General features: G+C 48.8%; 1 protein-coding gene across 1 annotated transcript in view; it reads left to right on the top strand.

Annotated features, from left to right (window-relative positions):
* Positions 1–465: 465 nt before the first annotated feature.
* TENM4 (teneurin transmembrane protein 4) overlaps positions 466–27,995 on the top strand; it is a 756,454-nt gene continuing 728,924 nt past the window's right edge. Inside the window, exons 1-2 of the mRNA XM_082343256.1 lie at positions 466–1,052; positions 10,899–11,157. The gene's annotated coding sequence lies outside the window, so the exon portion shown is untranslated. The remainder of the gene's footprint in view (positions 1,053–10,898; positions 11,158–27,995) is intronic.

Here is a 27,995-nt window from a genome sequence, read left to right as displayed (position 1 = left end):
AAAGTGTTGCGGGCGTGAAATAACAACAGGGAGTCGGCTGGGAGCTGGGCCACGCGCCCCAGAGAGACCCAGGGACAGGCGATGGGGGGAAGGAAAGGAGACCAGAAAACACTGCAGAGAGACGGGGGAGAAGGCCAAAGCGGGAGGAAAGAGAACAAAGGGCAAGAGGAGAGGAAGTCGAGAGAAGCTGGGACAAGGGAGGAGAAAGTTTGAGAAAGGGGGCGAGAGAGCAAGCGAGGACGGTGTAAGAAAAGAGGTGACCGAGAAAGTGAACTGAGAGAACTCGGAGAATTCGAGAACGAAAAGGAAATAGGAAGGAGAGAAGACGGAGAAAGAAGCGGAGAGAAAAGAGGGAAGGGGAGAGGGGAAGGCGTCAGAGAGAACAGAGAGACTGGGCTGGCCGAGAGGCGGGTGAGTGGCCCCGGGAGGACGCGCATCACCTGCGTGGCGCCCCCCGGTGCCGTGGTGCGGTCCTGCTCTCTTCGTCTGTGAGCCGCGGCTCGCCCAGCCTCCTAGGATTGGCTCCAGCCTCCCATTCATGTAACCTGCGTGTGCGTGTGCGTGTGTGTGTGAGTGTGTGTGGTGTGTCTCTCGCTCGCCCTCTCCGTCTGTGTGTAGAGAGCGAGAGTTGGGGACGGAGGCAGGCAGGCGAGCAGGCAGGGAGGGGAAGAAGAGGAGGGAAGCTATTAAACACACACACTCACACACGCGCGCGCACACACCCGCCCCAACCCCCCAGAAGCCTCGGGATTGCAGCTGTTTCATGTGGGGCAGCAGTGCTGGCAGGGACGCCGGCCGGGAGCGGCCGGGAGCGGGAGCCAGGAGTGCGCGCGCGGCTGGAGACTTGCTGGGGCTCCACTCCCTGCGGGAGCTATTGTTGGTCTCGCTGGAGCTGAGCGCAGAGCCGGGACCTGCTCCTTCCTGGGCGCCCTGCTCGGGCACGCGGAGCCGAGGAGCCTCGCCGCCGAGAGCGAGAGGAGCCACCGGCGCGGCGCCTTGCCTCTCTGCCGCCCTCCTCCCCGCTTCCCCGGCGGTGGCAGCCTGCAGCCACGGTAAGGCGGCGCGATCCGTTCTACGGAAAAGCGCCTTTGGGGACCGCGGCGGCGCCTCCCCCGCTCTCAATACTCTCTGCGCTCGCTAGCTGGGGCAGGGTCGGAGCAGCTCGCGAGAATGTCCAGGGCTCCGGGAGAGGGTCGCCCGCTCCCCCGGCCCTCACCGGGGGAGGCAGGGAGGACGGCAGGGGCGCGGGTTGCCGGTGAGGCGAGTCGGTCTGGAGCCCCGAGCCTCTGCCGCGCAGCCCCCGGAGCTTGCCGCGGACTGGAGCCTGGGAGCCAGGGCTAGGGGAGAGCAGGGAGGTGGGCGCGGGCCGAGGTTCGGCCTCGCCTGGAACCCCTTCCCTACCTTGGCCCCAGCGTCCGCAGCCGCTCTGCAGACCCGCCCGCCCCAGGGCCCCGGCGGGCGCTGGAGGAGCCCGCGAGGCGGCGCCGGGCTCCGGGGCTGCAGCCTGCCTTGCGGGGCGAGCGCCGGCTGCGGCGGCCCCGCACGCGCTGCGGTTGGAGGGAAGAACCGGGAGACGCGACCCCAGCCTCGCGCCCTCTGCAGCCGGCGCGGCGCTCCTGTCTCCTAGCCTGCCGCGGTGTCCACCTTTCCCTCGGAGCGAGTTGAGGCTGCAGCCGCCGGGTGGACACTCGGAACGCTCCCGTGTGTGTGTGTTTGTGTGTGTGTGTGTGTGTGAGAGAGAGAGAGAGAGAGACTGCTCGTACCCCAGCTTCGGGGAAATGTGCTCTGGAATGAAATGTGATCACCAAGCTCCTTAGTCATTTTCCTCGTGATTTAAAAACGCAGTCTTTATATTGGAGGAGCAGACGGGAAGGTGGTCTCGAGGAGTGTGTGTGTGTGTGTGTGTGTGTGTGTGTGTACACGCAACCAGGGAATCACAGTCAACTACTCGGGCGAGGGGGAGGTTCAACTGGTGAGTCCTCGTTAGCTGGGCAGTGGGGTGGGCTTTGCTGGCCGCTGCCCTCCCTTCTCTGCCCTGCCTACGCCTAGGCGAGGTTGGAAAGTACTGGAAATTCAACTGCGTGGTCTCTAACTTTGGAAACTGGCTCCCCTTTCAGGGCGAGACGTTAAAGTGATTTGTGCACCCTGGTCCATGTGGACGAGGGTATTATTACTCAGTTGGCTTACGAATCCCTCTTCAGAATCGCGGCAATCCCCCGCCCAGTCCCTTACCCCCTCCTACCACCAGCCCTGGCGAGGTTTGTAGAGATGCAGCTATCTGTAAGCCACCAATGCGGCGAAACCGGCGCGGAGAGACAGCCTGGGTTTTGCCGGGTCCTGCTTGCAGTCTTGGTATTTGACTAGACCACGAGATCGCTGCGCTACTTTTGGAAGGCGGCTGCGGGGCACACTCGGGATTCGAGCGCCAGGCTGAAAGGGTGCCCATGTGCTGAGCTGTGCGGCCGCGCACGCCGGGAGATCTGCCAAATGGCATCGCGGGCAATTACATAAACTGCCTCAGTGATTACCGGGAACCGTGATGCGAGCCCCCTGTTCGCGAAAGACAAGCCCGAAAGTTTGCCTGCTTGAGGAATGTAAGTACCGGGGCGCTCCTATCCCGGGATCAGACAAGAGAGCCGCCTCGCTTCACGGCGCCCACTCCTGCGACGGGCGTTGGGTGCCGATGCTGCTGTCCCCAAAGGACCGGCGACCGAGGCAGGGACTGGGAAAAGGATCTGGGATTGATCAGAGAGAAAAAGCCGGTCAGAACTCAGGATCCATTGAGTTTACAGGGCCCAAGCCTCCCCTTGGGGGTGTTGGGAGGCCTTCCAGGGAATGCTGTATTAGGAAACTGGCTTTGTGTCCTGGGGAACCCCAAAGGCCCTTTTCTCTGCTTCTCCGAGCGCCTCCTCCCCATCTGCCACATGCAGTTCCCTTCATGTTTAGAAACCTGCCCGCGATGCCTGGTCCCCGCCCCCCCCCCCCCCCCCCCCGAGATGCCAAGCATCCCAGCAATGCAGGCCCACTCTGGCGCGGGGTTCGGAGGGAGAGTGCTGGCCTCTGCCAGAGTCCGCCACCATCAGGTACCTATTCCTGGTTTCCTGGGCTAGGCCGGCTTTGATGGGATGGGGACGGGTGCCGAGTATGGCTTCCGTTCCCCTCGCTTCTCTGCTACGCGGACAGCAATTTGCTTCTGTTGTGTTTATTCTCCACATCTCGCTGCTGCCCTTTGCCGCCTGCAGCACGTTGATGGTCTTTGATAGAGAAACCATAATAGTAGAGTGTTTTTAAATCTTATTTTTCGCCCATAGCGGGATAAGCAACCCCAGACCTGGCAGTGCACTGCAGATCGCTGAAGTCAGGGGCACAGTGCCCCTGAGTTCCCTCCTCCCGCAGGCGGGGGGGTGGGGGCGTGCACGGGTGGGGAATTTTTGTTTTTGCCACATTCCATCTTCCGGAAACCTCGCATCCCCTCCCCCCCGCCCCCCGCCGAAATCTCGGGTCTGTCTGAGTGTGTTCCGCGCTGTAAAATAAATCCTCCCTCCCGCAGACCTGTGGGGCCGTTCGGATTTCCTGCCACTGCCAGGATCCTTAACAATGCGATTGCAAAGCTTGTGCTCGGCTGGGAAAAATCCCCAGGTGCCGGCCGGCCTCGTCTTGACCTTGCTGAAGGCGCCTTTAACCCGGCTGCCTGCGGGGGTCCGGGAAGGAGGAGGGCGCCCTGGAGGGGCTGGGTTCGCTCCCGGGGCAGGGCGGGAATCGGGTCGCGGCGGGGCGGCCGCGGGGAGGGTATGGGGCTCCGCAGCAACCTGTTTCCCTGCGCTCAGGGGCGGCACACTCCCGCCCCTCGCCTCGGCAGCGGCCCCGCGCTACCCTCCTCCCCGCCGCCCTCTGGCAGCCTCCGGGGGTCCACGGTGGGCTGCGCGGGTCGAGGCCCAGTCGCGCTCCCCCCGGCGTCTGCCCGTGGTCCCCGTCTGGAGGCTCCTTAGCGAGCAGAGCCGCAGTCCGCGCGAGCTGGGCCGCTGGGTGGGCGGGGCCGGGGCGGGAAACCCGAGCCGAGACCGCCGCGTTCCAGGCCAAGTTCCAGCCCGCGGCGCGGCGCGGAGTGCCGGCGGCGCGTCCCTCCCCTCTCCTCGCCCGGCCCTCCACCCTTACCACCCCCGGCGCGCTCCCGGCGCCCCGCCGCTCAGCTTTGCCGGGAGCTCTCCGCCGAAGTTACAAGAGATGTTTTCACAGGTGGTGGCAGTGGAAGCGCGCGCGCGCCTGTGTTCGCGCGCGCGCTTGGGAGGGGAGGTGCGCGGCGAGGCCAGTCATCTGGCAAAAAAGAGATTCCTCTCTTTGTAGGCGTTGGAAGGGCGCGTTGAGAAACAATCTGTTTTCTCTGGTGACGGTGAGGATGGGAAGTCTTTTCACCTGGTGGAATTGGACCAGTCGGAGCTGATTTCCTGAGGTGAACGTGTGTCTCCTCTCGGCCCTGCTTTGCGAATGTTTGGAGATTTGGACGTCCCCACGTTCTTCAGGACTTAGGATGGAGACGTTCATATAGTTTTAGGGGACTAATTCAGGGAAGGTTTTGTTCCTACCACGTGTCTTTGAGTGGGGGCAGGGTGCAGGTTGGTGTGTGAGTTCGCCATCTTCTGTGGTGGGGAAGTTGTCAGGGATGGAGAGGTTCAGTTTTCGAGAGAGGTCTCTTGGATTCATCTGTCAGCATCCTCGTATCAAGGCCTCTCTTTTGGGGCGGAAGGGGGGTGGAATGGGGGCAGTAGGCCAATGAATCATCCCGATGGACTGTGGGGGGAACAGGATCAGCCTTGCTCAGTGCGGGGGGCCCAGGGGGCAGAATCAAGGCTCAGCCCTAAAAAGAATCATCAGAAGACAGTTCTAGAAGCGAATGGAACGATCTGGAATATGAGGTAGTGAACTCCGTAGAAACGAGTGTTGCAGTAGAAGGCTGGGTATTTATTGTAGGAGTGGGTGATTTGGATCTCCAAAGGCTCTCTTCCAATAGATCTGACTCTAGGTCGTAGAATCTCCTCACCCCTCTCTGGTTTTGTGGCAGTAAATTGATAGGATGTGACTTTAACCCCTTAATTTTCTGGACGGGAGTCATGATTCTGTGGCCTTAGGCAAATTACCTTTGGAACTTCAGTTCTCTTGCTTGTAAAATGGGAAGATATGTCTGGTTTACAACACTATAAGGATTAAGGTCCATAAAACCTCTGACACACTGCAGGCCATTCACAGATGGTCATTCCCTCCCACCTCCTTCATCCCTTTGGAACATTGTGCATTTGAGGGTGGGGAATGGGCAGGGAACTCAACAGCCCCAGAAGAACCAGCAATATTGCATCCACAGTCTATTTAAAAACAGCTCAAATGCTTGAAACCAAAATATCTTCTCTTTTCTTAGAAAAGTCATTTCCAGTTTTGTTAGAATTTCTCCCTCATTGAGTCCTTTTTTTCTGACAGAATTACATGGTTGTGCAGGTTGGCATGTTGCATAACCTGATATTTCCAGATCAAAAATTACGAATATAGGAAAGAAGGTGATTAAGAATCTAAGATGCTGTTGGGCAACACAAGCAAGGGACTCAGTTTGAGCTGCCTGCTCACATTCTTTAAATGTCACAGAGGTTGAAGGAAAATGAAACCTACTAAGCACACAGTACAGTCCTCCCCTGGGTACTTAGCTGCAGGTATAGTTCTAATGAACGGCTGCTCTACCTGGACCCCAGCCCTCCTGCTGTTCCTGTCCCAATACATTCTCCCACATCCAGAAATATAAAACATAAAACATAAGAACAATGGGATTTCAATCACCTCCTTGCAGGTTTGATTCCAAGAGCCTAGCAGGGTAAATCAACGTCAATTTCAAGGCCAATTTTTTTTTTTTACCTGCCTTCTTACATGGTCTATCAGCCTGGCTTATTGTAACTGAAAGCTAAATCGCTCCATCTTTACTTTGTGCTGACAGACTGCTATGGGGGCCACTTTGAAAGTAACACATGCCCCAGTTCCCAGGAAACCAAGCATGCGTGGATCCCTGAATTTATAGTTTTCCATAAGGAAGGCTTCTAATGAAACTGTAAATGTAGAGGCTTAGTCCTCTGTAGGTTATATATTTTTACTTTGTCACAGTTTTTTTCCTAACTTTTATTGTCTTTATTCTAATTACCAAAGCAATATATGTTCATTGTAGCAAAGTAAGGCAATATAGAGAAAAGCAAAAAGAAAATGTTTCACCACATTTTGGGTTGTACCTTGTGACTTCTCTTTATGACTGCAGAAAAAAGTGAGATCATAGTTACAATATTTTGAATGCTTATTTTCCTTTAATGGTAAATCTTTCCATGCTATATCTTTTCCCCCTATGACAACATTTTTTTAAAAAATTATTTATTTTTATTTATTTTTGGCTGCATTGGGTCTTCGTTGCTGCACGCAGGCTTTCTCTAGTTGCAGCGAGCAGGGGCTACTCTTCATTGCGGTTGCGGGCTTTTCATGGCGGTGGCTTCCTCTTGTTGCAGAGCATGGGCTCTCGGCGCACAGGCTCAGTAGTTGTGGCACGTGGGCTCAGTAGTTGTGACTCGCGGGCTTAGTTGCTCTGCAGCACGTGGGATCTTCCCGGACCAGGGCTCGAACCTGTGTCCCCTGCACTGGCAAGCGGATTCTTAACCACTGCGCCACCAGGGAAGCCCTATGGCAACATTTTTAATAGCTACATAGAACCCCAATGTTTTAATATGGCATAATTAGTTGAACAGTACCCAAATTTTGACTTTTCGTTTATTTTTAGTTTTTTTTGTTATTATCACAAAGCTGCAGTAATTATTCTTGTACACACTGTGTAATTTTAGTATTTCCTTAAGATAAAGCCCTAGAAAGTGGGATTGTAGGGTCAGAGGCATATGCCATGGTGAGACTTCTGTCACACATGAGAAGCAGTAGGGTCCACTGTGATTTCTACTTCATTTTTTTAACCAGACTGTGGCCGCTTACTTTGCAATCCCTCTTGGGAGCTTAGGTAGTAGAGGAAGGTAGGGGTGATAAACAAACCTCAAGCAGGGGATTTGCATAACTTTGAGCTGTTCTGCTAAACTGATAGGCAAATCTTTTTTCCAAGAACGTTTTTCTTCGAATGAGTCTTCACTCTCTGTAGCCCTTCAGCCAGCAATGGAGTTGAAATATGTAAATATGTGTCTCTGTATTGTAGGTGGGGCTGGCTCCCTGGTGAATGACAAACAGTTCCTCAGAGAAGCGAGTGTGTCTTTGCATTTGGATTCCCCCCCCCACCCCCACCCCCGCCCCCCACCCCCGCCTTTATTTTTTTTTGGTTCAGAGGCTTAGTAAGGAAACCACCCCACAAGTAAGCTTATCCGCCCTCCTAACCCCACCCTACCCTGCACAGCATTTATTGGGAAAATCAGCCTAAATGTCTCACTTCATGTTCCCTGGGCACAATAAAAAAAAAAAACTGCCTACATGCTGTTTCCAAAGTGGTAGTAATTGGGCGCTACTCTTGTCCCATCCTTGCCTGGGCCAGTTCAATCTGAGGGTGCGTTTGTCAGCCTTCCTCTTTCACGTGTCAGATTTCTGTGACCCAGAAAAGATTTGTTCCCTGTGGTTAGATGACTCGTCATCTGACAAAGGATTCTGTGCAGCCAGTGGGGGAAGTCCTGTCCTTCCATTACCAAGGTGTCCCCAGGCTCAGCAGGAGACATCAGGAGTTCCTTTAGATAGGATGGAGAGGTCACCTCAGCATTGTTTGATGGTGTGGTCACCATAAAGGAAACCCACTTTGCTGGTCACAGACTCTGAATTCTGACAAGTGTTTAGATGCTGCCTTGATACTGATTCCACTCCAGTTTCACTAGGGAAGGTGAGAGAATATTTTTGTCCTTTGTCACATTCCAAACATCAAATCGGGGCTTTTCTTTCATTTGGAAAACAAAAAGGAAGCAAGACATCAATGTAGCAGGATCTCAAGAGCAGGTGTTCCGTGTCCCCTTGTCCCTGTCCTCTGAGTCCTGCATTTGCTTTGCCGATGGATGGTAGCCCTGTGGCCTGGGCCTATGGTGGGGAAAGGGTATCAGATGCAATTGATTAATCATTATAATTGTCAAGAACCCTAGGTTTTAAGGATGTTTGTCTCATAAAGACCCCATTTTCTCGCTGTGGAATGATTGTTGATTTCTGAAAGTCTGGTCTTTGAACTCTTTGAAAGTCAAACCAAAGAGTTGGAGCTAATACTTAGGCCTCCGGTGAAACACTTGCCCATTCCCGGAATCAGTTTCCCTCTCTAGAAAATTAGGTTGGGAGAGGAGAGTAGATTTGATGTTTTATAAGGTAGTGCTTCTCAAACTTTAATATGAACACACCTTACCCAAGAATCTTGTTACAATGCAGGTTCTAATTCAGTAGGTCCAGAGTAGGTCTGAAGATTCTTGGGGCCCAAGAATCTGCATTTCTGACAAGCTCCCCGGGGGATGCTTTGCTACTGGTCCGTAGTCCAGCTTTGGAGTAGCAAGGTTTCAAGCTGCTTCCTACTCTGACATTATTACAGAAAGTAATAATAGTGACCTCCAGATGTCAGGGGGAATGGTCTTATATTTATAGTTTGGTGTTGTAAAAGGACGTGTCCGTTCTTGCCTTTGGGGCTTTGAGAATTGGCATCTTCATTTCCCCAGGCAGGGTGGGGAGGGACATGGTCAATCCTCTCATCCTGTGGTTGTCCAGGAAGTGGAAGAATGGGGCAGCAGCAAAACAAACGGAGTGCCTTCTGTGTGTCAGGTAGCTGCTGTTATAGCCATGTTCTGGATGGGGAAACAAGCTGAGAAAGTCAAGCCATCCGCCCAGGGGCACACACCAAGGCCCAGCATTTGATCATACGCTTCTTGGCCCGCAAACCTTATTTTTCTTAGCATGGCAACTTTGTAACTTTCTAGAATGCCACATAATTAAAACTGAGTGCTTAGCAAAGTGTTTCCCTTTAGAGGTGCTTTTACTGGGCCTATGTAAGAGTGGATCAAGACATTTAAAAATTTGCATCATTATCATGCAAGCAATTAAAGTGCTTAAGAGCTTAAAAGCAATTTGTTCAAGTTGGTTAAATATCCGCCCTCTCCAATCTTGTTTGTATTATTAATTTATTCATCAAACTGTGACATCAAAACCATTGTGAAGGTAAATTTCAGTATCTTCCGATTGGTGGAATCTTTCAAATAAAAGCACTTTGCATTGATGAGAGCCACAGTGGAAGGATCTGGTTCAGGATGAGTCAGAGAAACCAACCTTTTACTAAATAAACCCAGCCCTGCTTTGGCCTCTGGATGAGTATTGGTCGTTGAAACGTTTTATTAATGTGCAGTTATTCTGAGAACCAGTCAGTAATGCAGCTCTTTGCAAACATTAATTAGCTGATCTTCACATCACCCCCACATGGCAGATAAATAGCATTAACACTGAGAGAACAAATGGACACACAGCGATAAGGGTAGAAGAAGCAAACTCTTGCCTTTCATTCAGGAAGGATGATAGAGGTAGGTGAAATTAGGGGACTCCATGAGTTTGTCACTTAATAAATACTCGGTGGTACACTAGGTAACTCCAGATCTGTGCTGTGCAAGGTGGTGGTCACTAGTCACAATTTAAGTTAAATTTAATTAAAATTAAGTCACATGAATAATACATTTCCTCAGTTGCACTAGCCAGATTTCAAGTGCTCAAGAGAGGATAGTGGCTGCCATATCAGACAGCCCAGATACAGATCATTTCCATCATCGCAGAAAGTTCTTTTGGACATTGTTGGTCTAGAAGCTTGGGATAATCAAAGGCTAAGGCAAAGGTCCTTGCCCTTCTGGAACTCTCATGTAAAATACCCTAAAAGGATACCTGATATTTGACAGCCATTATATAACCCAAGCTGTGGCTGGGTCCTTCTGGGTGGTGGGTAGGGACCCAACCCGTTGGAGCTCAGACTTCAGTTCAAATCCCTGTTCATCCACGTACTGGTTCTATGACTAGAGGTAGGTTATTTAAACTCTCTGTGCCTCTTTGCAGATTCATGCTACTATTTTTCACTTATTAGCCAAGATTATTTGAAAGACAATGTTAGATTCTGCAGAAGGTGCTGGGAGACAGGTATTCTCCTTTGCTGCTGGTGGAAAGCAAATTAACATACCCTTTTAGGAAAGCAATTTGGCAATAACTGTCAGTAGTCCTAGAAACACTTATTCCCATTATCCCAGTATTCCAATTCTAGGAATCTCGCCAAAGAAAATAATCAGAGATGGGCAGAAAAGATGTAAGAATAAAAATGTTCATTGTAGTGTTATTTATAATGATGAAAAAAGAAGAAAAACAATTGGATTGGACAAGTAAAATATGGCAGAGCCAAGCAGTGGGATATTATACAAAGATTAAATGTTGTTTCTGACATGTTTTTTGTGGCATGGGAAAAGGCCACAATAAAATTTATGTTTAGAAAAATACTGAACGCTCTACTATTAGATCCCAAATATATTTTTCAAAGCAGGCATTTGTTGAAACAGGGCTAAAAAGAAATCGACAAAGTATTAAAGGTTGTAACCTGTGAATTAATAGAATTTTTGATGATCTTGAGAGAATCATTTTAGCTTTTTCCTCTAAATTTTGTGTTTTATTTTTATTTTGTTTTACTTTTTCTTTTTTTTTTAACTGAACTAACCTATAAAGTTTGGCAACTGCGTGCCCCCCTGGGGCCCTGTGCTCTCCCCTGCGCTGTGCGGTCAGGGACTCCCAGCTGTTCCTAATCTGCCCTTTCTAGCAGTTTGGAATTTCTGGCTTATCCTGTCTAGTGTTTGTCTACCGTCAAGGCCTGGACGTGCTTCCTAGCGTCCAACCTGAATTGCTCCTTACAGGCCCTGAAGTCAGTTTCTACGGTGAGCACTCAGAGGTGATTACGACTAAGCAGTCTGGAGTATTGGGGAGAACATCAGCTTTGGAGCCCGAAAGAACTGGGTCAGACCCTGACCCTCACCTCCTGGCTGTGTGACCTTGGGCAACCCTTCTGGGCCTCAGAGCCTTCATCTGTAAAATCGGGAAAGCAGCAGAGCCCATCTCATATCACACGGCTGTGAGGATTAAGTGTTCATTCAGGAGAACACCTGGCACACACAGGTAAGTAATGACGCAGGTGACTTTGGGGCCGGGTGTGCGGTGCCATTGAGAACGTTAGCCACTTTGTCCCCCAGGATGCTTGCTCTCTGGAGGTTGGCAGGATCCCTACTTTCCTGATGAAGGAGTGTGGCATCTGGTGGTTGCAAGACTTGTCCCTGTCACATGGGTTTGGGTTTGCAGAGCTGGGACTCAGCCGATGCCTGGCTGATGCTGAGTCATGTGCCTTCTCTGGTCCAGGCTGGCAAGCTCTGTTGCTGCCTGGGCCGTTTTCCTTTGTTTATTGGTTTCCCTGGGATGCACTTCATCCTAATCCGGTGTAAACCCCTCAACATTTCCCAGCCGTGCACTCGTCCCTCTCAAGGAATAAATAAAGTGGACATTCCTTTTATGCAGGTTGAATGATTATAGCAAAAAGATGCCTAACTAAAAAGTAGTCCTGATAGAGTGACAGCGGCAGGGATGCTTGGCCTAGAAGCACTTTCCAGAAGTATCCAGGACGCTGTGGTCCAGCTCACTTTTTTTTTTTTTTTTAAATTTTTATTTATTTATTTATTTTTGGCTGTGTTGGGTCTTCGTTTCTGTGCGAGGGCTTTCTCTAGTTGCGGCAAGCTGGGGCCACTCTTCATCGCGGTGCGCGGGCCTCTCGTTATCGCGGCCTCTCTTGCTGCGGAGCACAGGCTCCAGATGCGCAGGCTCAGTAATCGTGGCTCACAGGCCTAGTTGCTCCGTGGCATGTGGGATCTTCCCGGACCAGGGCTCGAACCCGTGTCCCCTGCATTGGCAGGCGGATTCTCAACCACTGCGCCACCAGGGAAGCCCCCAGCTCACTTTTTGCCCTCTTGAAAGGTCTCCTCCCACACTTCCCCTCTTGGTAGCTTGAAAGAGACCCCAGATTTGTGGATGGCCCCGCTGCCAATCCTGATACTTTATTTCTGTGGGACCTCGGCAAGTTACTTAATGTCTCCACGCCTTAGTTTCCTTATACATAAATTGGGAATAATAATGATTATTGGGTAAGGATGTTGAGAGGATTATCATGAAAGAATGTGGCAGTTTTGTGAGTCCTTCTCATTGTTGAATGAGCATCGTTATTTCCAGAGCCTTCCAAGTAACTTCTTGAGGGTCACCAGAGTCACGAGTTCTTTTTCCTCCACTATGGGTGGTTCTCCCCGGTACTTCAGTTAAGTACTTTTTAAAGCCATGTAAGACAGTAGTCAGTGCCAATGGATTTTGGGTTGAATTCGCTGTTCGTCTCCTGGTAGCTGTATGAATTCAAGTAAGTTACTTCTCAGAGCTTTCAACATTCTTTTTTTCATTTATAAAATGGAAACTAGAAGTCTCTACCTCAGAGGGTTGGTGTGGGATTGGTGAAGCCTGTATAGTGCCTCACAGGCGGCGTCTTCTGTGTGAATGGTAGCTCTTGGCATTGCTATTTTTCCTTCCTGTTATCTCCTCGCCCACTCACCTCCTGGTCCTCTGATTCTTCCTTCCAGAGCCTTGACTGAACTGTCATCATAGTTCAGCAGTGGACATAGGTGTGCATGTGTGTGGGGGCAGTCTGGGTGCTTGGGGGAGGGTTCAAGGAACCCTATTCAGGTTTTTGCAGGTCAGACTCTGAGAAGACCTCTGGCATCCCTGCCTTCTGAACATGGAGGTGCCTGTAGCAATGGAAAAACCATCCTGGTTCTGATTCCAGCTCTGTCCCTTTGCCACACTGCACCAGCTTGGTCAGAATCATTCTCTACCTGCTTCTCTGAGCTGCCGTCAGGTGCTAGATTTCGAGTTCCAGCACAGCACCCTGCACAGTGGATCCCAGCCTTGGCTGTACCTTAGCATCACCTGGGGACTCTTATCAGTGACCAGCACCCCAGCCCCACCTCCGAGTGCCCTATAACGGCTCTGGCTGGGACTCAGGCATCAGAGCTCTGCAAAGCTCCCCAGGTGATGCCAAGGTGTAGCCGAGACTGAGAAATGGTGCAGAGAGTAGAGCCTCGTGACATGTTTGTTTCCTCCCTTCTTCAAAGAAGTGTAAAGTGATCCTGTGTTGAGGAATTTATGTATGAGGCAGGTGACCTAATTTATGTGAGCCTTGGGACTACGGATATAGCAATCAAGGCTTCTTTCCCACCCCTTCCCCGGGCCTTCTGGCAAACTGGGGCATCTGCAAGGGTTAGAAAAGTAGCCTTGTCTCCCAGCCTATCCTCTTGTTCCAACACAGTTAAGCTCTGAGTGCTAGAAAAGGCCTAGCCCTCGCCTGGAGATGTTGTGATACTGCTTTGACCTGGTTTTGCTCCTTTTATGTTCGTTTCTGGGCAGAGCGCTATTAACTATTCCTGCACAGCTCTCCACCCAGCCAGCGGGGCCTCAGGATTCCCTGGGTAGAAAAGGGAATGCCTGACCCGTGTCCACTTCCTATAAAAGGCTAATGAGATGGAAGTAGCTCTTCAGGGTTGGTGCCAGCGTCCTGATGTGGCCCAAAGACTTGGAGACTCCGCACTTCTGGATGATTTGGGTGATTTTTACATCTTTTAGGTAATTAATATTTGCTTGAGAAATCCTCCTACTTGAGATCATCTCAAACCACACCCCACCCCCGTGCCCCAAGCCGGGAAAACATGCTGTGTTCTGGAGAGGGCCTTTGAAACTTAACATGCATGGGCACTGCCTGGGGACTCTTCCAAGCATGGGTTCTGATTCAGTCAGCGGGAGCGTGGGCCTGAGACTCTGCATTTCTAGTAAGCTCCCAGGAGATGCTGATGCTGTTTGTTCAAGGCCCACAGGTTCTAAAACCTTGATCTTCCTTCCTGCTCCTGCTCCCTCCTCCTCCTCCTCTCCCCAAGTTCAGGACGACCATGCGTGGAGTATCAGAGTGGGGTCCATCAGATTTGTGCGTCTCTTTGTCGGTATTGTGGTGGCCTCAGTGGTGGCAGCTGCAGGGGGACACTAGACATAGTAAACGGTGGTCATTTTCATAGTGTCACAGAAAGATTCCAGTTCCACGTGCTACATGGTCCTCTTCAGGCTCCTTTCATGTCCTCAAACTAATGAAACCTCAGGACACATTGTGGAATAGGTAGTTATTTTTATTGCTAGGATAAATTACTACTTTGAAAATTTTATAACATTTATCATGTTTTTATTTAATGTGATTTTTTTTCTGATTACACCAGTAGTACCTGTAAACAACAGAAAATTTTAAAAACCTAAGATAACCCGGAGAACAAATGAAAATGACCCATAATCCTGCCATGTAGAGGTAGCTCCTCCCAGCATTTGGGTTTTCTCTCCAGTATTGAGTCTACATATAACCCTACTCCCCCTCCCCCAAACCCCCTCCCCCGCCATTTGGAGCAGATTGTACATACTGTTTTGCAACCTTAATATATCATATTTCCCCATGCCATTAAACTTTCTCTCCAAAATGACTTTAAATAGCGACGTAGTAGTCCGTCATAAGGATATGTCATTATTTGTTTAACCAATTTCCTGTTGCTGTTTTCAGTTTTCTACCACTGTCAATAATGCTGAGATCAACATTTTAATGGGCTTGTCTGTTTATTTCCTTCAGCCCAATTTCTTTACTTGAAATTGCTGGGTCAAAGATTATGCAGCTATTTTTTTTAAGGCTTTTGATATGTGATGCTAAATGGTCCTGGGGAAGGATTGAGCCCAGTTTAAGTTCCCTCTTGTTTTCTAAGAGTTAGATCAAGGAAGTTATCATTGCTCACATTTTATGTGGGGAGCTGTCACTCACCAGCAGTGCCAGGGTATCACTGGAGACACCCAGAGCAGACCTGCCCCGCTGGCACCCCAGCTCCCGACCAGTGTGTGTGGAATGGCATCCGTGCTCAGTGCGATGGTCATTGGGCTGTCAGGGTGACCGGGACCGCATTTTGCTTCCTGGATCTGTGAAGATGTCTGTATTTTTGAGGGAAGAGGGAAAGGGAGAAGAAAGCTACTAACACAGTGTCTCCCAAACTTTAGGCTCATAATCAAAATATATCCAGAGCCTGACCGTTCCCACCATCTGCACTTTTGCCACCCTGGTCGGAGCCCCATCTTCTCGTATCTGGAGGACTGCATAGCTTCCCTCACTGGGCTCCTGCTTCTGTACTCACCCCCTTGCACTTCATTCTCAACACAGCAGCTCGAGTGATCCCATTAAGACGTGAATCAGAACGGGTCACCCCTCTGTTCAAAACTCTGTAATGGCTCCCCGATGGCCTTGGAGTAAAGGTCATAGTCCTTACACGACCTACAAAGAGCGCCTCCATGCCAAGTCTCCCCTGCATCTCTGACCCCACCTCCTGCTCTGTTGGGACACTTCAGGCCCACTCGTGCCTCAAGGCTATGACTTCTGCCTGGAGTGTTCTTCCCCTGGACATCTGCATGGCCAGCTGCCCACCTCCAAGTCTTTGCTCCTCCATCACCTTCTCCTCAAGGCCCACCCTGACAATCCTGTTGCATTGGTGAACCCCCTTTCCTGCCCCTAGTGTTCCAGACCCCTCCTACCCTGCTGTATATTTTCTTCTTTCCATGGTGTTAAATACTATGTGTTCCGATTTTAACAAGATCACTCTGGCTGCTGTGTTAAGAATAATCTGAGGGCAGGACTGGGGTTCCAGTTCAAGGGCAGAACATGCCATACAATTTACTTCTTTGTTATGCATATGGGCTGTGGACATAAATAAAGACCGCCCAGCTGAGAGCAAGCAGAGGCTCTTTATTCAGAGCTGGCCGTAACAAGGGAATCGGCCACCATCGTGAGCCTCCGCTGAGAGTCAAAGGCAGGCAGGGAAGTGGGGAAGGTTGACAGTGAAAAAAGGGGAAGGCTTGAGGGCTGCTTTGATTGGAGGCTGTTGGCCTGAGGAAGCTGGGGGCGGGCTGTCTTCTGTGTTTGGTTTGGGAAGCATATTTGTCTTTTCTCGTTTGGGAAGCATATTTGTCTTTTCTCGTTGGTCCTGATGTGGACGGGGAGGAAAAATTAGGAAAGCTGGCAGGTTACTGACCAAGTCCTGACCATGGGGGGCTGGTTCCTACAGAGCTTGGGGGATCAGATTTCTGTTTTCGTGTATATGTCTGGCGGTTTTCCATTTGTCTGTTTAGCCTCTCGGGACTATGGTGCGTCTCCACGAGGCAGCCATCTTTGTGTTTTGTTCACCGAGGTAACCCCAGTGCCTAGAGAGTGTCTGCCGCTCTCAAGAAGAGCCTCTCAGTCTTTGCTGAATTCTGTGCTGCGTTTGGCTTACGTGACCTCTTGAGTCCCCACAATCCTCAAGCTGAGGTCTTGTTTGCCCCATTTTCCAGAGGAGAAAAGGGGGCTCACAGAGGTTCGACCTCTTACCCAAGGTCACCCCCGCCCCGCCACCAGCGAGTCAGGGAGCCAGGGTTCCTGCCCAGATCTACCTGACCGTAAAGGAGACGTCCGTCTGCAGGAGCTGTTCTGTAGTTAGTCCACGGGAAGTGGAGGGGTGGGGAGCTCGTCCACTCTCCACTGTGGCAGGAGCAAGATACACACCATCTTCAGATGTCTCTGAATTTTCAGCTAAAACTTTTAATAGAAGATGTGCAGCCTCTCCCGACACCTGCCTGCACTGATGACTGGTGCCTTGTAGCTAAAATTAATTAAGGTTCCTGGAAAGAGAATTTCCCTTCATAACCTACCCCTGAAGGGGGAAATAGGCTGTTAATTCATTCTACACCAGAGTTTGGGTGATTGTCTCAGGCACCAAACAAGTTTCTAAGGCCCCCACCTTTGGGCGCGCGTGTGTGTGTGTGTGTGTGTGTGTGTGTGTGTGTGTGTGTGTGTGTGTGGCGGGGCGGGGCCGGGGATGGGTGGGTGGACTGCCTATCATTTACAGCACATTCTTGGAACTTTTCAAGTTGAAGTGTTGCCATGGTAACTCTCATGGTTGTCATTTCTTGATTTGGTGTTGTCACTCATCTCAGTTTCCCATCCCTTAATAATCGTGAAATTCAAGTTACTTGTTCAGAAGTGGACCCCAGAGGCAGGCAGGCAGGCAGAGGCCAGAGAGAGGATGTGACACGGGGAAGGCCAGCAGATGTCACAGAGCGCACAGCAGAGGGGGGTGCCAGGTCCAGCTAAGATAGGCCATTTGATCCCTACTGTGTGCTGAGCACCCCCCCCCTACTGTGTGCTGAACATTGCAGCTCTTCCGGGCTGACTTGCGATGCTCCGTTACCAACTCTATGAGCAGTGGAGCCAGGATTTGAGTCTGGATCTTTCTGCCTCCACGTCTGTGTTCTTCTACTTCACCATTCCAGCAGTCAGGAAAACCTGACCAGGACTCTGGGGCTGGTTTCTTAGGAGCTAACCAGCAATCCCCAAGGGCTCCAGAGACCAAGGTAGGCCAGAGCTGGGTGGAGAGCTGGCATCAGTTCAGCATCAGGGAGAACATCCTACCAAGTATTGCACTGCCTGTGAAGGGAGTGAGCTCCCCATCATGGGAGGAGTGCAAGCAGGGGCTGTCAGAGTATGGAGGAGAAGCTTCCTGCAGGCGGTGGGAAGCTGGACTCACTGTCCTCTTTAAAGATTCAGTTACAGAACGGCTGGCTCCCTTTGGTGAGGCTGCTCGTCTGGATCCTTGGCACGGTTATGGAGTATCCTGACTGATCAGTCCATTAAAGCTTGCTGAGTGAGCTGTAACCTGCAGTTGGTGTCATTCAGGACAGAAGGGCAGGGGAATCCACTCAGACCTAAAGGTTCTTACGATAGCCTAAGAGTATTATCAGACGTGGTGAGTTGGAGAGTCCAGGCCGACCTTGTTTAAATCCTGGCTGAGCCATCACTGGCCCACGCGTTCTCCGCTTTGGCACCATTGACTGGATGATTCTTTGTAGTGGAGGAGTGGTCCCTGGTTGAGATCCACTGCGCTAGTTTGTATGACTTTTGGCAGATTCAGTAACCTCTTAGTCTTAGTTCCTTCATCTTTAGTATGGAGTAACAGGACCTGCTTTCAGGAGGAAATGGAGTAATATTAATCAGGCCTCCAGCACAGCCTGGCACCAAGGAGACACATCTGAGAAAGAACTCTCATACCCAGGTTGTCTGGGGGAGGCAAAACAAGATTCCAAAAGAAAGAAGTGTTTGGGGTCAGACTTGAAGGGTGAGAATATGTTTTTCAAAAGCACAAGAAATATTGCGATCATATGCCTCCTCCTCCCTCTGTCCTCCGGGGCTTCCTCTCACTTGCTGATCGCTCCCCTTTTCTCTCCTGCAAAGTCGGCCAAAGAGACTCTCTGAGACCCTTGGCTCATGGAAACAGTAGGTTTGATTCTGGCCTCCCATTTAACCCTCCCTCAACCCCCGCCCCGTGCCTACTGTTCCTGGCGTGAGCATAGATTTCCCCCAAACCTGGAGCAGGCCAAGAACAGGCCCTTTTCCCTGTCTTGTTAAGTATGAATTGGAAATTGTTTCCATGTAGCTTCCCTGCCAAAAAAAAAAGCCCTGAGTAAGCGTTCAGATCTGGCCTGGAGGCAACAGGAGCTACAAAGGCAGCTGAATATTTCATGAAGACCTTTTCATACCACATGCTCTGCTCTTATGGAGGGGGTTGGGGAGAGAGCAAGCTTGGGAGTCAGGTTATCTCAGCCTGAGCCCTGACTCTTTGGTGGAGCTTTGGGGGAAGTCCCTTAATTTCCCTGAATCTCAGTTTCCTCACCTGTGAAATGTATAGGCTTTCAACTAATTAGGGATTTGTTGTGAGGGCTGTCAGAGGCAATATAGGTAAAGTATCTGGCAGGGTGCCTGGCACAGAGTAGGTGCTTAGTAAACATTAACTTTCCAGCTGGATTCTTCCTGTTTTCTTCCCAGAATATGTGCCTTTGGGAACAGCATAGTCCTTCTGGGTGACACAGGCCCGTGGCTTGGGACTCCTAGAGGGGTTAGGCTCGGGGCAGCCTACCAGCTAGCTCCTTTGCATCGGAGCTTTGGGATCAGGCCCAGCATCCTTGGAGAGCTCACAGAAGGCAAGATGTAGAGAATTCTCGCTGCTCCAATAGCCGAGCATACTGTCAATTCCAAACTAAGCCAGCCTATCCGAAGGCTGGTTTAAAATAAAGAGGTGACAAGCAAGTGCCTTCACTGGTCTTTGTTCAAAGATGAGTAATTAGAAGAGCAAAATAGAAACCTGATGAGGCTTTCCTGCTCCAGGCCCAGGCCCCAGCCTCAGGCCAGACCCTAGCCTCTCCTGTTCCTCCCAGGGAGGCAAGGTTGCTGTAATGAAAACAGGAGGATTGTGGTGTTTTGTAACTATTTTTATACCTACATCAGACTTGATGTTAATGCCTCTGAATAATTTATCATTTTTCTTTCTCAGCTGGCCTCTCCAGCAAGTTTCTCTCTCAGGGCGGAGGGAGTTGTTATACAGGAAACAATGGAGTCAGACAAACACAGACTCCAAGGCTTCTGCTTTCCTAGGGCTGGATGACATTATGAGGTATCCTATTATGAAGCAGGGGCCTCATTAAATTTACGTGGCAGGTATTCTTGTCTCCATTTTACAGATAGACAGTGGAGGCTCAGAGAGGTTAAGTAACTTACCTAAGACCACACAGCAGGAAGTGAGGGAGTCAGGATTCAAATTCAGGTCTTTCTGATTCTAGAGTTGGCTACTTCTATTAAGATGGGCTCCTTTTTCTGCTGTCCTTTACCGTGCGTGTGTGTGTGTGTGTGTGTGTGTGTGTGTATGTGTATGTGTAGACTAATGCTACCTGTTAGCTTCCAGGGCATCTCATCAAATCACCCCCAAACAGTGTGCAGGTGACTGGAGGTGGAAAGAGGGACCTTAGAGGCTCAGAAATGAGAAGCCGAGATGAGGGAGTCCCTTGGTCCAACAACTGTGTATTAATGGGAAAACTGTCACTGCTTTTAACAATAGGTCCCTTCAGTGCACATTGCAGGGCCCCAAGGTATTTTAACTCGCTTTCTGTCAGCACCACCTGTGGGGTAAGAAGCCCTCCCTCGCAGTCCAGCCATCCTCTTTAAAGTGGTATCTGTACATTGCACCTCTTAGAAGGGGGTGATTGGCAGCTCTAAACCACCCCAGACAACGGGTGAGAGTGCACTCTTATCACCTGCCTCTCATAATTAAAGTCCATCATAGACTTTTAATGGGTATTTTGAAATAGACATCCAGGCTTGAAAGGAATCCTACTGTAGATGGAGATCAAGTCTCCCTGCAAAGGTACTGTCCCCCTGATACCTTTTTTTATTTCAGAGCCAGGGAAGATTACACATTTTCCATATTCTGTTCCTTTAGCTCCTATTTAATTATTGGTGACCTGGAAATGACTCTCTTTCAAGCATTTTAAACTCTTCATTCTACCTTGGTGAAAACCCCGCTGGAATCACCATATGAACTCTCTGTGGGAGATAGGCCTCTGAAAATTAGCCAGGGACACTTATTCCAAAAGTGCCCATCGTTATGACTTCAATAAAATGCACTGGGATAAAGCAGTTGTTAGTAATGTTAATAACAGCTGTATTTTGATAGGAAGGCACTTTATGACTGTATCAAGTGATATCACATTCCGTTAAATAAAGTACTATTTGACACGGGCAAATTCCTTGATATTAAATTCCAGAGAGCTGTATGAAATACTCGGTCTCCTTCACGTATTTGCGTATGGAAGCGGCCGTGCCATTTTTTTTTTTTCTGGATGACTCTAAGAAAACTTGCAGACTCGGTAATGGAATGACATTCCAAGAAGGCTTCTTATGTGAAATAGTTTGATTTGATTTAAAATTTTATGAGCGTTTAAAAAAATGACCAGTGTGTTTTCAGAAGTCTCCGCATGTGATTTTGCAAAGGGGAGAGATGAGAGAGAGTCACATTTAAAAAATTCCTTCTGTGTGGCAGATACTTCTGTGCAGGGCGCGTCTCACCTAAGGCACACACAAGCGCCACTCTAGATATTATCAGCTGGGTTTTCACTGACGGCAAACCTGAGGCTATGGAAAGTTAAGTAACATCCCTAAGGCTACCCTGCTGGTGGACTTAGGATTGAACCTGACTTTGTCCGACTCTGAAATGTGTGCTGTTACCTCTGCCCCATGCTGGCCTCCTGGAACAGGGTTTCAAGCATTTTTTCCATATTGGCGTGTGTGTGTGGATATATGGAAGGGCAGAATAGCTTTTTTTTTTTTTTTTCCATGAAGGAGAAGAACCCCATTAAAACACTGGTTTGTGTCCAAATACGTTTGAGAAATGCCAAATTAGACGGGTTAATAAACGTGTTCTTGCACTGCAGGAATTCTCAGAGCCTTGACTATACAGATGTGAATCTCCATGAGAGGGAAATAGCGCATAAGTGTTCCTGAACTCCCAACAGAAGAGTTTAAAAAAGTGTTTGCAGAACGTCTCCTGAGAGCAGCGTTCCTTCAGAAACTCTTTGGGAAGCGCTGCCTGCACGGATTCAGGAAGGGACAGGGTTCTGAGAAGTGATCAAGGCAGAACGCTGCCCCGCAAGCACTCTGGTTGCCATTCTTCTTGGCGGGCAGCAAGCCTGCCTTCTCTTCCTATTAGTCACTCAGGTAAATGGAGCGCTTTTCTGTTCCAACCCCTTCCAACCTGTTTTATCGGAAGCATCAAAGATTTAAATACAGAGAATAAGCCTTCAACTTTTTTTTTTAATATGTTAAGTCATTGGGAGGGAGAAAAACTTGACCTTGTATTGTGAGGATTTGCATTGTTGAAAGAGCTAAAAGACAAAGATAAGCTTTAAAAATATATACAGAACAAAGAGAACACAATGGGTTGGAATCAAAATATTTAAATCTGCCTTATTCCATTAAGGGAACTAAAAAAAAATGGCCTCTCTCTCTCTCTCTCTCTCTCTCTCTCTCTCTCTCTCTCTCTCTCTCTCTCTCTCCTCCCTCCCTCTCCCTCTCCCCCTCCCTCTCTCTCTCTCTCTTTCTCTCTCTCTCTCTCTCTCTCCCCCCCTCCCCTCCTCTCCCTCTCCCTCTCTCCCCCTCTCTCTCCCTCTCTCCCCCCCATACACACACACACACACACACACACACACACACACACACACACACACACACACACAGAGTCACACTGGAATTGTCACACCCCAAACTGTCATACCCAAAACTTTCCCACCCTGGATCTGGAAGGGAACTGAGCGATAATTTGGCTCACCTATGTAGCTAGAGAAACTGAGGACTCAGAGAAGGATGGACCTTGTCTCAACCCACAAAGCCAGTTAGTTCATGGGACGTCTGGCCAAGGGGAGGAGACAGGGATGGTGTCCAATATCTTCTCAACTGCTGTGTGGCAGCCCCTAATCTCTCTACCTCCTTACAACCAACCCGGTAGGAGGGCGTTAGCTTCACTTCAAGTGGAGGAAATAAGGCTGGGACGTGATCCGCAACACACCATGTATGGTAACTGGCTGTGTAGTGGCATTTGAACCCACCGGAAAGTCCGTATCACAGCATCAAGTCCAAATTTTGAGCTTCTTGACTGCCAATCTGATTTTACCCACCCCTGACTCACAGGAAAGAGCTGGGGATTGATGGACCCCGTTGCCTTTGAGTGAGTGAGGCAGGAGGGATCACATCCATCCCTGGGCTGTGGTCGCAGTGGGTGCCATTCTGAACATGGAGGGAGCAGTACTCATCCCAGTGGGTGTGGGCCGCGCAGCTTCCTTGTTCCCAGCTGCTCAGGTGGTTTATAAGCAGCGGGGTGAGTCACACAGCAGACAGAGACCGCTGACTCAGCACAGAGAGGGAGGTGCCCTCAGTTCTTGATTCAGGGTTGCCATGGCTCGCTGGGGGTGGTTTTGAATTCTTTAAAAAGCCAGGTAGGTTTTTATCTTCTTGACTGCTTTGGATGTGAGTTTGTTGTGAAGGCAGGGGGATGGCTCAGCTGCCGTCCATGGACTTCTTTCCATCCTATGCTTCAAACGTTTATAAGCCAAGCCTGTTATAAATATGGCCTGGAATGTACACATTCCAACGAGGAGCGCTGCCTTCAGAGGTGGTACCTGGAGGGGCCACACATTCATTCAGGTGATGCTGTCACTGCAGGACACAGGGTTGGACGCCTCCTTGGGACTCTGGGAGTTCAGGCATTCATTCACAAGTCTATCAATTAGTATTTGTCAAGCATGTGCAATTTGCCAGGCACCGTGGTTGGCCAAGTCAGGGAAAAAGACAACTGCTACCTTCAAGACACATGCCTGCGAAGGAGTGATTGAAGAAGGGTGTACATGTACAGGGGGCATACAAGAGGGCAGCCACTTCTGCACAGAGGCCATCAGGGAAGGTGTCACATAGGAGGTGAAGCTTGAACTATGTTGAAGGGTCATGAGTCAGCCAGGGTGACAGGAGAGGATGTTGTACATGGCAGGAACAGCATCTACAAATACAAACAGGAAAATGCTAGATCAAGTTATTTCAGAAGGACTTAAGCAAAAGATGTCGTACTGGGTGATGAAGTGGTAAGGGGGAGAATAGATTGCAGGGGTTTCTAATAGCCAGCATTGACCTTCAAAGCCAGCTTGTAAGTAACACGGTTGACTGTGACTCATCAGATAGAAGTGGCATCTTGTAACCAATAGTTTCAGTATTCCTGGTGGTGTCCGTGTTCCGCATACTGCAGTCCCAGTATCTTTTGCTTATTTAGGGAAATCAACTGCACTTTAAAGAAGCAAATTTACCACCACTGAGAAGACTTCCCCGAAGAGATATTCTAGACCAGTGCTTTTCAGTAGAAGCTCCACCGGGACGGAACCGTTCTATATCTGTGCTCTCTAATATGGTAGCCATTTGTCACATGTTGCTATTGGGTCCTTGAAATGTGGGTAGAATAAAATTTTAAATTTTTTTTATACTTTATTATATTTGTAGTAGTTACTTATCATGCAGAATTATTTGTTATATGTATATTCTCTTTCTGTTGGGCTGGGCTGGTCAAGGTGGAGGAAACAGACAAGCTTACTGATGACGCAGTGCTATATATCATATACGCCATATATATATGATATATATGCAATGCTGTATATCATTGCTGATGCTATATATCTCACCATGTGAGATATACAGTGGGAAAAGGGCCTCCTTGGAGGTGAGCACTCCAGCCAGGGAGAATGCAGGTAAAGGGTGACTTAATCTGCCTGGGGGCCACCAGGGTAAGCCTTTAGAGAGGAGAGGCCTTCTTCTTAATGGGCCCTGTGAGTTTAGGAGCTCTCCAAGTGGGGAAATGTGGAAGGACTCCCTAGGCAGAGGAGAGAGCCTGAGGAAAAGGCTGTAAGCTCTGGAAAACTGCATCCACAGGGGAAGCCGGGTGGGATGTGGCGACCTCAGGAAGAAGGAAGCCAACTCAGGAGCTTGGACTTTTTTCTGATGGTGCAAGGGAGCTATATATAGGTGATATCACATCGTGAGTATCAGCAGGAGGGTCACGAGCATCGTCCGGGATGGCGGGAGATGTGAATACTGCTCTTCCAAGGGCTATGTAATTCTGCAGGCATGGAACGAAAACACAATTCAAAGGCAAGGATTTAAAGTAAAATGCAAAGGTAAAATTTCTTCTACTTAGGTAGGGCTCTTCTTGTTACATTGTCTCATTTACTACCACTCTCGTGTTTGGTGTTTCCTGCCAATTAAGTGCAAACAGCAGTATCCCGGCGCCAGGAGGGTATTAGGGGGAATCCCACATGAGCCATCGGCAGCCCAGAGAAAGAAACTGACGTCCAGAGAGGCTAGCCGGCCTGCTCCTCGCTGCTCCTCTTTCCCTTACAGCACGTAGCCTTGCCCTGGGTGCTAGAACTTAGTCTCTGGGCTAAGGAAAACTCCAGACACATTCCCAGCGCTTACATAAGAGTCAACAGCTTGAAGGACACCTGCCTTTAAAGAACAAAAATGAAGCTCTTTTCAGTGATTCTGTCAGCGCACCGTAAATGTGCTCAGCACTGGTGTTCTGAGGCCAGTTCTTAGATCTGAGGCTCTCAATTAACTACTTTCCAGATATCTGTTTTGCCTTTCATGTTATACAGTATCAATATATTGATCAGGGTCTCAGCCACAGTGTACCTTGGCTAAACTGTCCTGTGTTTCTAGCAAATAGGGAATGACTGCGTGAGGGGTAACAGTGTCAGCGTTACATTTGTCTGCAGTGTAGGCAAAATTTTTCTTTTTTTTTTGTTTTTGGCCGCCGTCTGGGTATGCTCCCAAGTCCTGACTGTGCCTGAGAGATGGGATGCCAGCCCTGCACAAGAGCAGTGTAAGTGGCAGGCCCGCCCTCCGGGGTGTAGAGCAGAGGTCTGGAAGGGAAACTGGCCCTGCCTCCAGCTTATCGTGGGAAGTAGGCCAAACTAGCTGACCTCGCTGAGTCTGTTTCCCCATCTATGAAACTGGATGTCAATACTGTCCTCATTCATGTGTTATGAGGGTGAGATGCTATAATATATGTAAAACTCTGAGCATCATATCTGTCACATATAGGCATACCTCACTTTATTGTGCTTCCCAGATATTGCATTTTTTTTTTTTTTTTTTTTTTTTACAAATTGGAGGTTTGTGGCAACCCTGCATTGAGCAAGTCTATCAGCACCATTATTCCAACAACATTTGCTCAGTTCATGTCTCTGTGTCACATTTTGGTAATTCTCACAATATTTCAAACCCTCCACCAGCAAAAAGATTACGACTGAAAAGCTGAGAGCTCAGATGATGGTTAGCATTGTTTAGCAATAAAGTATTTTTTAATTAAGGTATATACATTGTTTTTTTAGACATATGCTGTTGCACACTTAACAGACTGCAGTATAGTGTAAATGTAATGTTTGTATGCACTGGAAAGCCAAAAAATTCATGTGACTCACTTTATTGCAATAGTCACTTTATTGCCATGGTCTGGAACTGAACCCCTAATACCTCCAGGTATACCTATAGTAGGGTAACAGGGTAACAGTTTAATACATGGTAACTAGCACTGTTATTTTTTTTTTTAATTTATTTATTTATGGCTATGTTGGGTCTTCGTTTCTGTGCGAGGGCTTTCTCTTCGTTTCTGTGCGAGTGGCAAGCGGGGGCCACTCTTCATCGCGGTGCACGGGTCTCTCACTATCACGGCCTCTCTTGTTGCGGAGCACAGGCTCCAGACGCGTAGGCTCAGTAATTGTGGCTCACGGGCCCAGTTGCTCCGTGGCATGTGGGATCTTCCCAGACCAGGGCTCGAACCCGTGTGCCCTGCATTGGCAGGCAGATTCTCAACCACTGCACCACCAGGGAAGCCCCTAGCACTGTTATTTTTGTCAAATTTTTATATCATAGCCAAAGATTTTTTTCAATAAGCACGTGAAAGGATGCTCAATGTCATTAATCATTAGGAAAATGAAAATTAAAACCATAATGAGGTATGACTTCAACCCCATTCAAGTGCCTAAAATTGAAAAGACTGGTTATACTGAATTTTGGCGAGAACATGAAGCAACAGAAATGTAAAATTTCTGTTTCTACTACTTTGGAGAACAGTTTGGCAGCTTCTTAAAAATTTAAATGTCCCCCTGGCTTATGACCCAGTCATTCCACTCCTAGATAGGTACCCAAGAGAAATAAAAGCATATTTACATACAGAGTCCTGTATAGGCATGTTCACAGAAGCTTTACTGGTAAGAGCCAAAACCTGTAAATGACCCAAATGTCCATCAGCAGGTGAATAGGTAAACAAATTGTGGTATATCCCATACAATGAAATATTACTCAGCAATAAAAATAAAATGAATTCTTGATAAGCCCAACAACATGGATCAATCTCAAAATAATTAGGCTGAGTGGAAAAAGCCAAACAGAAAAATATGTGCTGATTCCATTTATACAGAAGTCTACAAAATGCAGAGTAATATCTTGTGATAGTAGACAGATCGGTGGTTGCCTGGAGATGGGTGAGGGGAGGAGGTTAAGGGGAAGCTTTTGGGGGTGATGGATATGTTCACCGTCTTGACTGTAGTGACACTTCACAGTTTGTATACTGATACCAAAAATCAAGTTATACAATTTAAAAATGTATAGTATTGCACATCAGTTATAGCTCAAAAAGCTTTTTCGAAGTTGATGTCCACTACAAGGAAAGACAAATAACATACTCATAAACCAGAGTGTGTTTATAAAATGACAGGTTAGCTTCAGATGCTACCACAGTGAATAGGGTTGGACTCCTACTTCTACCACTTGCTGTGTGACATTGGACAAGTTACTTAACCTCTCTGAGCTGCAGTTTTTTCATACAAAAGTGGAGTTAATGAGCCTGTATCATGCCATTGCTGTGGTATATAGAGGTCTTAGCCTAGAGTCTGACTCTATGCAGTGAAATGCCCCAAATTGCTCTCTATAATGATAGTATTATTTATTACTTTCAGGTTTGTAAAGTACTTAGCTACCTCAAACCAACAGCAAACAGTTGAAAATTCCTATGGATCAAAATGAGTTGATGTTTTGTTCTCCCTTGGGGCACAGAAATGAGTGCTTTAAATGTGCTCTAAAACAGTTTGTTCCCTTTGGTTGATTAAGCATGCTTTAATTTCACAGATACCAGTTCCTTTCAGCAAACATTCTTTGAGGGATCAGGAGGACTTCCCAAAAGAAGGGACTAATCATAGAATCTTGGAATTGGATGAGACAGGAACAGCCTCTGATCCAACACTGTTGTTTAATAGGGACGACCATTGAGGCTGGGGAAGGAAGGTGTCTTGTCCAAGGTTACAGAGTGGTGGGGTAAGGAGTGAACCTGGTCTCCTGGCCACCCAGTTAGCCAGCTTGCCTGTGCTCCGTGGGGCCCCTAGCTCTAAGCCAGACTGCATTTCATAGA

This window comes from Balaenoptera borealis, assembly GCF_965194805.1.
Source record: "Balaenoptera borealis genome assembly, chromosome: 11".
Classification (NCBI taxonomy): domain Eukaryota; kingdom Metazoa; phylum Chordata; class Mammalia; order Artiodactyla; family Balaenopteridae; genus Balaenoptera; species Balaenoptera borealis.
Note: the sequence above shows the minus strand (reverse complement) of the source record. Positions and strands in the feature narration are given on the sequence as shown.